Source organism: Podarcis erhardii, assembly GCF_964252035.2.
Source record: "Podarcis erhardii genome assembly, chromosome: 4".
Taxonomy (NCBI): Eukaryota; Metazoa; Chordata; class Lepidosauria; order Squamata; family Lacertidae; genus Podarcis; species Podarcis erhardii.
The window spans coordinates 32,319,443-32,333,776 of record NC_138508.1 but is presented as its reverse complement, the minus strand read 5'-3'; positions in this window follow the sequence as shown (position 1 = coordinate 32,333,776).

Below are 14,334 nucleotides of genomic sequence, written 5' to 3'. Positions count from 1 at the left end.
CCTTTCTGAGTTGCACCTCATCTAATGCAGCTGGGCTTTTGTGTACCTTCACAAAACCTATTCTTGTATTTCATTATTGTGGCATATTTTATCACTGCATTCATATTCTTAGGGTTGCCATACTTCAAACAGTAAAAGTCTGGACAGAAAAGTTGTTCAGCTTTCCCCCCACACCCAAGTTGTTGTTTGGGGGGTGGGATTCCATTTTTGAGCTATTTTTAATGGGAAAGCAGCAAAAACAGCATTGCTGCCATGGGCTGCCATACATCAGGATTTTCCTATTTCCATCCGGACACTGCTAGAGACAGCAGTATTTCGGATATGTCTGGAGTTATGGTAACTCTACATATGCCCCATGAGCAAGGATTGCATAATACTTGTAGCCACATAGTATCCTCTGGTTGCAACAAATAGGTTGTCCAACAGAAGCAGCGATATTTCATCGTTTCAGATGCTAATGCTTCCTATCGCAAGGGATTGGAGCTGGTAACAGGATGTTAAGAACAACACAATAATATTTCCAATTAATATTTTATACAAAAACAAAAAAGGCTTTATAGCACTTCCTCTAAATGTTCTGGCTCAAATTTTGACATGCCTCGATAAGAAAGGAGCTCTCTTCCAAGAACTCATCTCCTAAAAGCATTCACTGTTCAAATTGATTTGATGCACAAGGTGGAGCGGCCTACCAATAGTTCTCTACCAATCTTGAAAATCATGATGGAACATAAAAGAGACAGTGGTCTTCATGCAGAAGCTGCTTGCCAGGTGTGGTGGACCTGCTCCACTAGCTTCCCACTTCTACAGTAAGGTGCAGCCTCATCACCCAGGAGCAGCTGGGATCATCAGGAACAATCAGGAGCTCACTTTAAGCTCTCAGTTGTTCCTTGGAAGCCACACCAGTACTTGCTCAACACCTGACATCATATATGATCTCAGGTATGGGGTCAGGTGGGTGTGGTTTGAAGAAAATGGGCATGCAGGCCACATTTGGCCCATAGGTCGGAGGCTCTCCATCCTAGCACTAAGCCAAATCTTGACTTAACTCAGTGCATTGTGGGAGCAAAAAAAAAAAAAAATACTGGGAAAGAACAAAGCAGTTGCAAGCTTCTCTCTGGGAGCTTGCATGTTTTCATGGGGGGGCCTGGTGAGCCATAGGCTTACTTACTTTTTGCCCCACTCTTTCCAGGCACAGTTCTGTGCTTGAAAGCTCTTTGTCCAAGGATTTCTTTTTCTTTTTAGCCCAGAGCTTTCCCCACAAAACCCAGTTCTTTAGCACTCAATTCCTGTATAGGGAAATTTTAATGTTTTATGTATGTCTTACTGTGTTTTTATATTTTGTTGGAAGCTGCCCAAAGTGGCTGGGGCAATCCAGTCAGATGGGCGGGGTACAAACAATAAGATTTTTGTTTTGTTTTTGTCAGAGCAAACGTCAATTCAGCTTTTTGGCATATTGACGTCCGCTCCAATTGAGCATGAAAGAGCAGTTTTCACGGGAAAAGCTCTGGGGCAAAAAAAGGGGTGCTCAGACACAGAGCTGGAAAGAGCAGCGGAAAGGTAAGTGTGGATAAGTGCATAGTTGGTCTTACTTGTAAGTGATGTGAAGTGAATTGGACCATTTTTTCCCCAGCCAGTCAAGCACTTCAGGAGGAGGGTCTTTGAGCTCTGCATCAAGTGGACAGGCTCCAAGGGCAACTCCAGTATAAAGGGCACACAGTGATCTGGGGTAACAATTATGCTATTGGCTATTGACAATGGAGTGAGCTCCCATTACTCTGTCCCAGCTCCTGTCAACCTAGCAGTTCAAAAGCATGCCAGTGCAAGTAGATAAATAGGTACCGTTGAAGTAGGAAGGTAAATGGCATTTCTGTGCACTCTGGCTTTTATCACGGTGTCCTGTTGCGCCAGAAGCGGTTTAGTCATGTTGGCTACATGACCCAAAAAGCTGTCTGTGGATAAACGCTGCCTCCTTCAACCTGAAAGCAACCCCATAGTCACCTTTGACTGGACTTAAACGTCCAGAGGTCCTTTACCTTTACCTTTTACTATTCTGTTGAAACCTGCAGGCCCAAGAAGATGGAACAATTTACTGAGCCTTGTTATGTGAGCTATTATTTGGTGGATTAAATGGCTGATGTGTGTTGCTGCTGGAGTAAAGCTCTCGTGGGGGGTGGGGGATGACAAAGAAAGCCATCTGTGGTACAGCTATTGCTCCCATATTTGCATTTACATTTAGGCAGGCTTGAGGAGCTTTAAATAAATCTGAACAAACAAAACAAAATTCTCTCCCACTAGGTTTCTTCGGAGTCCGTGGCAAATCTGCACCTACCAGCAAATCCCCCTTCTCTGTTTAAACTTAATTAGTGGTATCTTGAAATGCTCTGGCACATACAAAGGGGAATGGGATGACCTTTGAAGATGAAATTTGAGAGCTGACCCAATAAAGACAGATGCTTCGATGACACTGCAGGATTTTTGAAGCTTCCCACTCATGTTATCACCAGTTGAGCCATGGAGGAAAGGGCAATGCTGGAATGATGCCTACTGCTGTCTCTGGCATATCTGACTAACTATGTTATGTTGATTATTAAGTTTCTTTTTTAAAAGAAGAAGAAGAAGTAGTCTATTTTGTTTCGTAGACTTTCACTCATATGTCTTTTAAATAAATAAATAAATAAATAAACAGTAGGATTTCAATATTACATATTTTAAGCTGCCTTGAGGACCCCAGCAGGAATAGTAATCCTGTAGATGAATTGATGCTTTTGAATTATGGTGCTGGAGGAGACTCTTGAGAGTCCCATGGACTGCAAGAAGATCAAACCTATCCATTCTTAAGGAAATCAGCCCTGAGTGCTCATTGGAAGGACAGATCCTGAAGCTGAGGCTCCAATACTTTGGCCACCTCATGAGAAGAGAAGACTCCCTGGAAAAGACCCTGATGTTGGGAAAGATGGAGGGCACAAGGAGAAGGGGATGACAAAGGACGAGATGGTTGGACAGTGTTTTCGAAGCTACAAACATGAGTCTGACCAAACTGTGGGAGGCAGTGGAAGACAGGAGTGCCTGGCGTGCTCTGGTCCATGGGGTCACGAAGAGTCGGACACGACTAAACAACTAAACAACAACAAGATGATAGAAAGATGATGATGATGATAGATGATAGATAGATAGATGATAGATAGATAGATAGATAGATAGATAGATAGATAGATAGATGATGATAGATAGATGATAGATAGAGATAGATAGTATGATGTAACTGTCAGTCCCCTGACATCTGCCTTTTACACTAGCTGCAATCTCTATACTGTCTTCAAGGGCAGCTCTCTGTAGAGTGCATTACAACAGTCTAAATGGGAAGTTGCCAGAGCATGGAGGTTGCTCTAGCAACAGGAGGTTACATATTGCATGCCTATAGTGCCAATGAAGTTGCCTAAGGATAGATTTCATAGCAATATCAATTTTCACAGCAACTAAGTCATCACCTGCAGAGAGTTTGCAAGAGAGGGAGGGAAAGTTGGAGGAGGGAGATGCTGTGGGTATTAGTTCATTATTTATCTTCAACCATCAACCCTCTGTAAGGAGGAGAAAGCAGCTTGCCCAGCCAGAGCAGGTATGTAATCTGATTGATGTTTCATAAGTGGCTTTAGAAAACTTGACTGAGCATGAAATCTCATCGTTAACGTTTATGTCTTGAGTGAGGAAGGGAAAAGGGCGGCGGCGAGGGGGGGGAGCAGGATCACGAAAGAATGAAAGGGGTAAGTGAAGCAGACAAAAATATGGTTACATTATAACCAAATACTGATGAAGGGAGGGAAGCCAACTATGATGAGTCAAGTAGACTCCAAGGGCTATTCACTGGATTCGGCAGAGAAATGCATTTATTTATTTATTTATTTATTTATTTATTTATTTACCTCAGGCACTGCCTGTCCCAATATGTGATCCGCCATTCCAACACACCTGAGTGAGCTCATTTGATTTGGGAGGTGAGATTGATGGAAGCTTCAGGCATGGCTTAAATACTGATGGGGATAACTTCCCCAGCCAGTCTCTGAAATCCAGACTTAGAAAATGAAACTATTGTTTGAAACCCAATTCTGAGGGCATAGCATAGGATTTTTTTTCTTTTCCCTCCCCCCCCCTTTTTTTTGCATTTCTTCTTTATAGGTGTATACAGAGTCAGAGTGGAACAAGGTATCGGAAAAACTTGGGCGGGGGGGCTGTAATGTTTACATCTTATTTGAAGTGATCACCAGAAGTTGCTAACATTTGTGTTTCACAAAATTCAGTAGTTGCAGTGGGCCTAACTTACCTGTTTTGATCCTGTTTGGAGTAACTTTTTCCTGAGACATACCTATATCTGCCTGTACTGATATGCACAAGACAGGCTTTAGGTTGGTGTTTGTTGCTTAAATTTGATAAAGTTTATATATTATGCATTTTTTGTGGATTCGTTTAATTTTTCGTATATGAAAATCCATATGTATGCATGTAGATATATATTAGGCAGTGAAAAACTGGGGAAAAAACCCATATATCCCCTTGGCCTTCCTCCACAGCATCATCAATGAAGCTGCTAATCTTAGTCCATGGATAGATAAAAGAATATACAAGGGTGTATTGGCACTGTGAGATAAACAAGGACAAATAAAGTCACTGTGAATAATTTGTTTACTCCTGGCTTCAGTGTGCATAGATCAGAGGTTGGCAACTTGTGTGTGTGTGTGTGTGCACGCGCGCGCGCGCACACACACACACACACACACACACACACACACACACAGAGCTGTTTTGTCCAGCTGCTTATTTAAAACCTGGGACTTGCTTCTGATATATAACTTGATTTCTGGGTGGTGAATAATGTGTGCCAAAGAAAAAACCAAAAGGATCTTGTTACTTTATTAATTGTGTGTTTGTGTGTGGGGTGTGATTAATTGTACCAAGAAACTAGTAATGCCAGTTGATGTGGAGATTTAGTTGGCAAAGGGGATTTTTTTCTAATTTCACACAACACATTAGGATTTGCTGTCTAAAATGAACTTCTTACTTTACATTTATGTGTCTTAGTGAGCAAATATTTCCACTATTCTTTTTTCCAAAGGATAAAGTGGCTAATGATACTTCTAATCAGAATAAAATGTAAAACATTAAAAACAGTATTCCCATGTAGATTGCATATAATGGATGCAAACAATGTACAAATGCAATATATAGCTTGTTTTTGCCCTCCATCGGGTGAACCATTTTTCATATGGTCCTCCTTCTTTAACCAATTTCTCCAATATTTTTAGATGCTTACTGCAACATAAAAAAGCATTCCAAAGGTCTTAACAATCAATCAGTTCAGTATGATTTGTTTCTTTGACTCCTTGCAGATTATGCAAACAGACAAGGCAGGCTCCAAGCTCCAGGAATCCTGAAATGTTTTCTTTCAACATGCATGCTGGGAGTCAAGCTCTAAAAACTAGTCATTTCATATGGAATCAGCAATGTTTGAGATCACCTAAATATACATTCAATGATAACAAGGATGATCTTAGATGTTAATTAGATATATTTCCCATAATGCAATGGCCCCATATCTACTTTTAGAACAGGGGAAATCAAGGAACATTCTTCACACCCTGTTCCAGTTGTGGGAAGGTGTATTTTCCTCACAAACTGATCACCACACAAACAGTCTCATACCCTCTCATCTAATAACTTCAAGGTTACCAGGAACCGTCTCTTCCAGCCATCAAATGCATGGATGAACAGGAATGTTTTAAACTGAATGTTGAAACAAAGAGACCAATGCATGGCACCAGGCAGGGCATTCCAGGTCAGTGTCAACTGGGCAACACCCAGAAGTGACACCACCAACAGGGCATTGAATGATCACACAATAGAGGACTATCAGGGTCTATACAAACATAAAATAGAAAAACAGGCTTTGCCCACAGGCCAGTAATCTAATCAAATTTGAGTATGAATGGATAAATAAACAAATGTGCACACTAAATTTAGAAATTAAATTCACGTTACATACAAAATCCCAAAATATACTGCATATCAGTGTTAAATTGTGTACATACACACTTTTCATTATGTGAAAGTGTGGAGAAACTTTTTAACTATAAGCTGATCAAATTCTGAGAGGCCCTATGGAGTCTGGTTCATCCAGCAGTCACAATCTACTATCTAAAGCAAGGATAGCCAATGTTGTGCCCTCCAGATGCTGTTGGATGCCAGCTGCTATCATCACTACTACTGGCAATGTTGACTGTGGCTTATGGGTGTGGCAGTCCAACAACATCTGCAAGGGGACCACATTGCTGCCTCAGCCAATGACTCATTCAATTTTCTTTCTTCCAAAGGACACCAAACATCACCACCTAGTATGATAGGGCAAATGCCCATGCCCACTGCAACTGATGCTGGCCTCTTTGATTTTTCCCATTTTCAGAAGATTTTGTGACTTAATGGTCAAAGGAGAAGCACCAAGTATGTGGGTCTGTGATGTGTCATCATTCTGCTGCCTGTGGATGGACAAGATGGTACAGAAGCAGCTGAATCTCTTACTTCAACACTGTCAATGGGACAGTGTTCTCCATTAAAAATGAGGGCAGCAGGCTACCATAGGGGGTGCAAGGAAAGCCATGTGGAACACACTAACTCTGCTGTCCAACACATCACCACCACTGCTCACCAGCAGCTTCTGCTGCCTGAGGCACCTGCCCTAATTTATCCAATGGCAAGCCTGACACTGTCATTACCCATTATTCTCTGGAGAGAAGAAGATGGTGGTAGTCACCACAGGGTCTTCACCCTGTGCTTCTCTTTTACCACCTACCGTTACAGCTGCCCAATTTCTGGTAAGCTCGGGTTTGGGATGGCACTAGGCCAGCACTTACTCAGGGCTCCGCTTCAACCTGGTGCTGCTGCTCCCATTCTGGAGAAATGCTCAAAGCAATGACTTTGTGAGAGACAGCATCATACTGGACCATTGCTCCCAACAGATTCTTGTTGAACTAAAACTGTTTCCTTCATATCAGAGGGAAGCCCTGTCTACACACAAGCACAGTGAGTCTCATCTTCTTACTACTGGCCTTTAAAATAAAGGGCGGGGGGGGGGGTGGAGAATGAAAATTTGGCAACCCCTTCTCCAGCATCCCTGAAATTTAGACCCACTGATGGACATAGAAAAATGGACAAACACTTATTTTTATTTTGTTTGATTTTTTTTTTAAAGCTAACTGTTACATTTTGCTGATTGCAGCCCAGGATATTATTAAACTTTCTGCCAGCCATTTTGGGGAATTTAACTTTCTCCAACAGAGCATATAGTAGTAGTAGTAGTAATAGTTTGGTTGTTTAGTCATGTCTGACTCTTCGTGACCCCATGGACCAGAGCACGCCAGTAGTAGTAGTAGTAGTAGTAGTAGTAAGCTTTACTTGCCTCATACAAAAATGTCTGCACCTCTGAGCTGGGATTTGATATCTATTCTTAACCAAAAACAGGAGATATATACAACACACACACACACACACACACACACACACACACACCCCTGAAATGAAAGGCAGCTTCTCTAATTAAAATCAGAAGGCATTTACAAAAATAAGGATGCAAAGATTCTTGCTGGAATTTGGCCAAATCACACCTCAGAGCTTCAGAAGGAATACACCAAGAAATCAAAGGCTGAACAAATAACTAGATTAGCAAAATGATCAAAAGTTTTGGCATTATCTCTCAGTTACGACAGCAAAGTGGGGGTGGGGGAGGAAAACATGATGGATTTTGAGGAGTTGTCCAGGAGCAGTTTTCAACTCTAATAGTATTTCAGTGTTTTTCTTGTTTTCTTGAGATATATATTTTGACAGAAAATATGTCTAGGAATTTTATTTTGACATAAAATCCATTTAAAGATACATACTTTGAGGTCAAATACATTTCAAAAAAATTAAAAACATATTAATCCATACAAAAATATTATTTGATGCATTAAAAAGTGCAGGTTAATGCAGATATGGAATAAAATGAATTTACAGGTGAAAACATGATACTAATTCACACAAAAAGCAGCTCCTATACATCTTTGCCACCTAAATTGGAGTTCTGAAAGGGTTCTGAGTACAACTAAGATTGGGACTATTGAAACAGTTGCAGAAAAGTTTGGGTTCTGAGGTGTTTTATTTTTTTTAAAAATGGTAAACGGGTTAATCCAGGTAATAAAGAAGAAAAAGAAACCAACTAATTAGCATGGACAAATGGAAAATATGAAATTTGACCATAGATTTCGTGTATCTAACTTAACTTACTTTTCTTCTCCTGTGTTTGTTATAACTTTTAAAGAAAAAGAATATTTTTTTAAAAGTCCTTGTTGGAGTGCTTGAGCTGTGACACTGTATGTTAATTAGTTACTATCTTTTCTTCTGCTGAATTATCTTTGCTATTATTTTAAAGAGAATAATAATTTGATATCCATTTGGTTTTCTTGCCCTATATACCGAACAACCAGACTCCGTTTCTCATTCAAAAGGTGTCACTTAAATGGTGACCTTTTAAATCCTGTTAGTTTTACTAATTTGATTGTCTCCAAGATCTACATTAACCACTCTTTTTGATAGGTTTTGTGCATACTTTCCATTTTTTTTTTTACAAATGTCAATCTAGAAGTTAGCCAAAATTTAAAATAGACTCATAATATTCTTCTAGTACTTTATAATTTATATAATTCGATTGGTAAATTAAGAAACTCAAAGGTTAATGCAATTCTAACATGTCACTGATGGTTACAGATACCACATTTCAGTATTTTTTAAATGCATATCCACTACAAAGGGACAAAATCTTCATTAACATAATTACAGAATCAACATTTTCTACCTCAATTGTATATTTTACAGATTTTCAGGGGAGAGGAATAAATTTATTGTGTCACCATTTTAACAAAGTGAGATTTAGGAATCTCTCATAAAGAAAAATTTTTTCACTCCAGGGTTTATCATATTGCTTTTAGACCAATCAGAGCCTAATGGCCTAATGCTCTGAGAGTATTATACTGAGAGGTTTTCCCCCCTTTCTCTCCCTGAAAAGGTTATTATTTTTTTAAAATTCTGTTCTTTCCCCTACTTTTGTACTCAAATAAACTTTTTATTACCTGCATAATTCTTCCCATCAGGTATGGCTTTGTTATTATGTGTTACTATTTATCTATTCTGTGTGGGGGTTTTATTCCAATTGAAATTTTTGCACTATTTATTAAGGTAAAAGAGCTAACCAGAGAGGTGCAAGAGATTATATATATGGAGCAAACTTTGATCTGCAATTAACCCAAGTTGCCAATAATGAATCAAAAATAAAACTGGAAGAGAGAGAGAGAGAGAGAGATTATTTGCCTTTCCTTTTCCTTATACACATTAATGAATATAAAGGCAGCCTGCTACATAATTGTGAAACTGACATTGAAGATTGATCATTGTTGTCAGCAAGCTAGTCTAATAACAATAAAAGTTTAGATACATGGTAATACAATCAGATAGGTGGCATTCCAGTGTCCCCCCATTTTCCCAGCTATCACATAGTATTTTCTCAGCTTTTTATTATCCTAAATGAAAGTTGACAGCATAGTTTGCCATTCTCCAAGGGTCTTATCTGAAACTACAGTTGGTTCCAGCAAGATTTGTAGATGGTCCCTGAAGGATGACCTGCACTTTCAAAGAATGGTTTCAAGGACTGGGCTGACATCAGACTTGTGTGGTCTCCTTGTTTTAATTTGTTTTAAGCTAGAATTCATATGGTCTACTCAGGCGCTTTTAATTTACTAAGCAAAACAGTATATACAGGATAGTTTGGGGCATGACTAATCCTGAGTACACATACTTGCTTAAGTGCCTTGCTGGATTGGAGGAGACCGATCTATTCTTGCATTCCTTTCAAGAAACAGAGATATAAGAAGGTACTATGTGATCCACCAAAAACTGGCTAGTGGTCTAATGGTGGGCTGCAATTTATCTCCTTGGGTATAAAGCATATCCACATGTTTCCAGTCTAGGGACCAGGAATAGGTATTTACCCAGGTGCTCCATGACCATTAGTGTCAGTGTCTATTGTTCTTGGTTCCTTGATGATATTTTGCTGTTAATTTTATTGTTGTTTATTGGGTGTTTTTTTAATTGGATTGGATTAATTGGAAGCAATTGGATTGCTTTTTTTATATATATATAACGACATGAACCTTGGTGGTATTTCTTTCTGCAAATGAAAATGTGTTTGAGACATAAACAAACATTGTAGATGTTTTCCTGAGTATGGCTTGGAGATGAACATCAGAGTTCAGGACATTTCCCTCAGAATGGGAAGCAAGACTTCTGACCCCCAAACTTCATCTCCCCATTCTAATCAAAAACCAAGTAGGGTTTATCAGTCCCTTTCTGTGTCATTTCAGCTTCACATGTATTAATTCATTCCTTCGGTCCGTCACATTCTTGCATTAAACTGCATTAAAAATGTTGGCCTGAAAACTTGTATTTACATATGTATTTTATCACAAAGTATGCATTTAAATATGTATTTTGATTCAATGAACACATTTTCAATGCAGTTTATCTTATAATATGCATTTTAATGCATTTTTGTATATTTTTGTATGTGTTGAACCCAGTATTTTTTTCAGGGGGTACTCAAGGGCATGCAGTACTGGCACTTCTCCCTCCCTCCCTCCCTCATTAAAAAGTGTGACACTTGTTATAATAACTTCATGGTGAGTACCAGCGCCTATTTTTCTAGCAAAAAAAAAAAGCACTGGTAGAACCTTATTGCCAAACTCATAGAAGTGCAAAATCTAAAGTATAATAATGTTCCCATTTGAACATTAGTCCAAATCAGGTTAGATAGTATCTGAAATGCATCCCTAAACCCTAGCACCCTAAACCCTAATGTCCTCAAGCATCCCTAAACACTAGAACCCCAAACCCTAATGTCCTGCACCCTGTAACATCGGGGTCATTTGGTGGCATGTAAAGGTTTACAAGATTATGCATGATGTGGGAAAAGTTTTTCCCCGCTCTCTCATAATATGAGAACCTAGGCCATCCAATTAACCTGAATGGATGAAGATTCAGGACTGATTAAAGAGACACTTCTATGGAATTTGCAAGCCCAAGACGTAGTGATAGCTGCCAACTTAGCCTTAAAAAGGAATTAGATGGATTCATGGAGAATGAAGCTATCAACTGATACTAGTTATGATGCCTATACAAACCTTAGGGTCAGAGGCAGGATAGTGTGGTTGAGAAACAAGCCACAGGTTTTAAGGCTTTCTGGGAAATGATTTATAATGAACTAAAAAAAGTATTTAAATATACCTTTCCTAAGAAACCAGAGGCCTTCCTTCTGGGCATTGTCGGCCAAATGGTGCCAAAGAAAGATAGAACACTTTTTATGTATGTAACAACTGCAGCAAGAATACTCATCGCAAAGCATTGGAAGACACAAGATTTGCCCACTCTGGAAGAATGGCAGATGCAAGTGATAGACTATATGGAGTTGGCAGAAATGACTGGCAGAATTCGAGACCTGGGAGAAGAGTCGGTGGAAGAGGACTGGAAGAAGTTCAAAGAATATCTCCAAAAACATTGCAAAATGTTTGAATGTTAAAATGATGTTGGATATAAAGATAATATGGCATCAGTGACATAGTAAAAAGAAATATGTAAAAATGTTTTAAGGAAAAAAAAGGGTAAGACCAGAGTAAAATTATGTCGAAACTAAATAAAGGATATAAGGGATTAAGCTATAAAGAATTTGCAAGATTGTATTAAAGAGAAAGGGGAAATAGAAGACATAATAGGTTGGAATGTATAATATTGATTAAGATTTGAAAAAGGGTAAGGAGCTGCTAAATCTGATTGAATAAAGGGGAACGCAGGAAAGGGAGATGTGAGGAAGTCAGGAAAGACAAGAATCAAAAAACTAATTTTTCTTTAACTTTTGTTCTTGTTTACTTTTTCTGTTATATACTGTGTTTGTTATGTTGTTGTTTTTTACTGTATTTTTTCCCTTCTTTTGTTGTTTTTTCTGATTGTAATATTTGTTTTACTACATAAAACCAAAATAAATATTTTTTTAAAAAGAGAGAAACAAGCCACAGGTTAACTTCCAGCGACCCATGATGATTTACAAAAATCCAGCAATGACACACCTCATAACTCCTGGATGTCCCAATAAAGAGTCAAACAATCTAGAGACAATCTAAGGAAAACACATTTAATTTCAGCAACCAGGAGCTCCAGGAGACTTCTGAGGGCTATGGATCTCATCACCGATGAGAGGTGCAAATTTGTATTCTAACATGGCATTAGAAGTAAAGAAAACAATTTAATAATGCTCCTAGTTCTTTACCCTTTTTTCTAACGTGTGAATGGACTCTTAGAAACACTAAGAGGTTAAGTAGTCTTCGCTTGCTTATAGCATATCCATCCAAGCATTTACACATGACTCTGATGTACTTATGGAATTGTTGCATGATAAGAAGTACATTGTGTTGCCGAGTACAAAAGAATATTTAATACAGGTGCTCAAATCTTCTTCCCCACCATCCCCTTAAGTTGAATCACTGAAGCAGAAACAGTTCAGACCAGAGAAAAAAAGGTTAAATTATAAAGTGAAAAAAGATTACAAATCACATTTATCTTAGCAATTTCTTTCATATGTTTAAGAGCTTGCACACACAAGAGACTCCAAGTGTATTGAAGCAGCTATTCAGCAGTCTTGTCACGCCAGTTTAGTGAGTGACTGCTACTCCAAAGAACCACTTGCCAAAACGGCAATTCAAGTGAAGGAATTTTCCTGACTTTCTGAAACTATTATCTTTCTCTGCAAAAACAGTACCTCAGGTTGCCTAGGAAACGCTGCACAAAACTCCTGCCACAATCTCAATACATAAAAGTTGTTCTAAGATATTTGCCCTTTTCGTAGATGGGACAAAGCTCCGTTCCTGAGGTATACTTCTCAATTACACCTGTCTGGATTTTGAGAACTTAATTCAGAGATTCTTCACCAGGTTCCCCCCAACCAAAGAGTTGAGTATTACTAAAAAGACGGCCTTTTTGGTGGTGGTGCTCTGAATAGGGAATGCTGTTTCCACTGAGGCTCACCTGGTGCCTACATTAAGGTCATTTCAGCACCAGGTGAAGACTTCTTTAATTCCCCAGAACTTTTGGAACCATGCTTTTTGGCTTGTGGAATAGATTATTTTAAATGCTAATATACTGCTTGTGTTGCTTGTTAGGTAGGAAAATGAATTGGCTTTTTAAAATATTCTAAATTTTGTAATTGGTGTTGTATTGTATACAGTGGTACCTCAGGTTAAGAACTTAATTCGTTCTGGAGCTCCATTCTTAACCTGAAACTGTTCTTAACCTGAGGTACCACTTTAGCTAATGGGACCTCGCGCTGCCACAGCACGATTTCTGTTCTCATCCTGAAGCAAAGTTATTAACCCGAGGTACTAATCTGGGTTAGCAGAGTCTGTAACCTGAAGCATATGTAACCTGAAGTGTCTGTAACCCGAGGTTGTTGTTGTTTAGTTGTTTAGTCGTGTCCGACTCTTCGTGACCCCATAGACCAGAGCACGCCAGGCACTCCTGTCTTCCACTGCCTCCCACAGTTTGGTCAAACTCATGCTGGTAGCTTCAAGAACACTATCCAACCATCTCGTCCTCTGTCGTCCCCTTCTCCTTGTGCCCTCCATCTTTCCCAACATCAGGGTCTTTTCCAGGGAGTCTTCTCTTCTCATGAGGTGGCCAAAGTATTGGAGCCTCAGCTTCAGGATCTGTCCTTCCAATGAGCACTCAGGGCTGATTTCCTTAAGAATGGATGTGTTTGATCTTCTTGCAGTCCATGGGACTCTCAAGTGTCTCCTCCAGCACCATAATTTAAAAGCATCAATTATTTGGCGATCAGCCTTCTTTATGGTCCAGCTCTCACTTCCATACATCACTACTGGGAAAACCATAGCTTTTACTATGCGGACCTTTGTTGGCAAGGTGATGTCTCTGCTTTTTAAGATGCTGTCTAGGTTTGTCATTGCTTTTCTCCCAAGAAGCAGGCGTCTTTTAATTTCGTGGCTGCTGTCACCATCAGCAGTGATCATGGAGCCCAAGAAAGTAAAATCTCTCACTGCCTCCATTTCCGAGGTACTACTGTATATTGCTTGAACTCTAAGTGAATACTTGCATAGAGAAGAAAGAACTTTCTGCCTGCCCCAGATTCTACCTCAGATTCCTAGGGTTCAGCTAATGTGAAATTGAAAGAACCCTGTTGAGGACCGTGTTGATGACTTT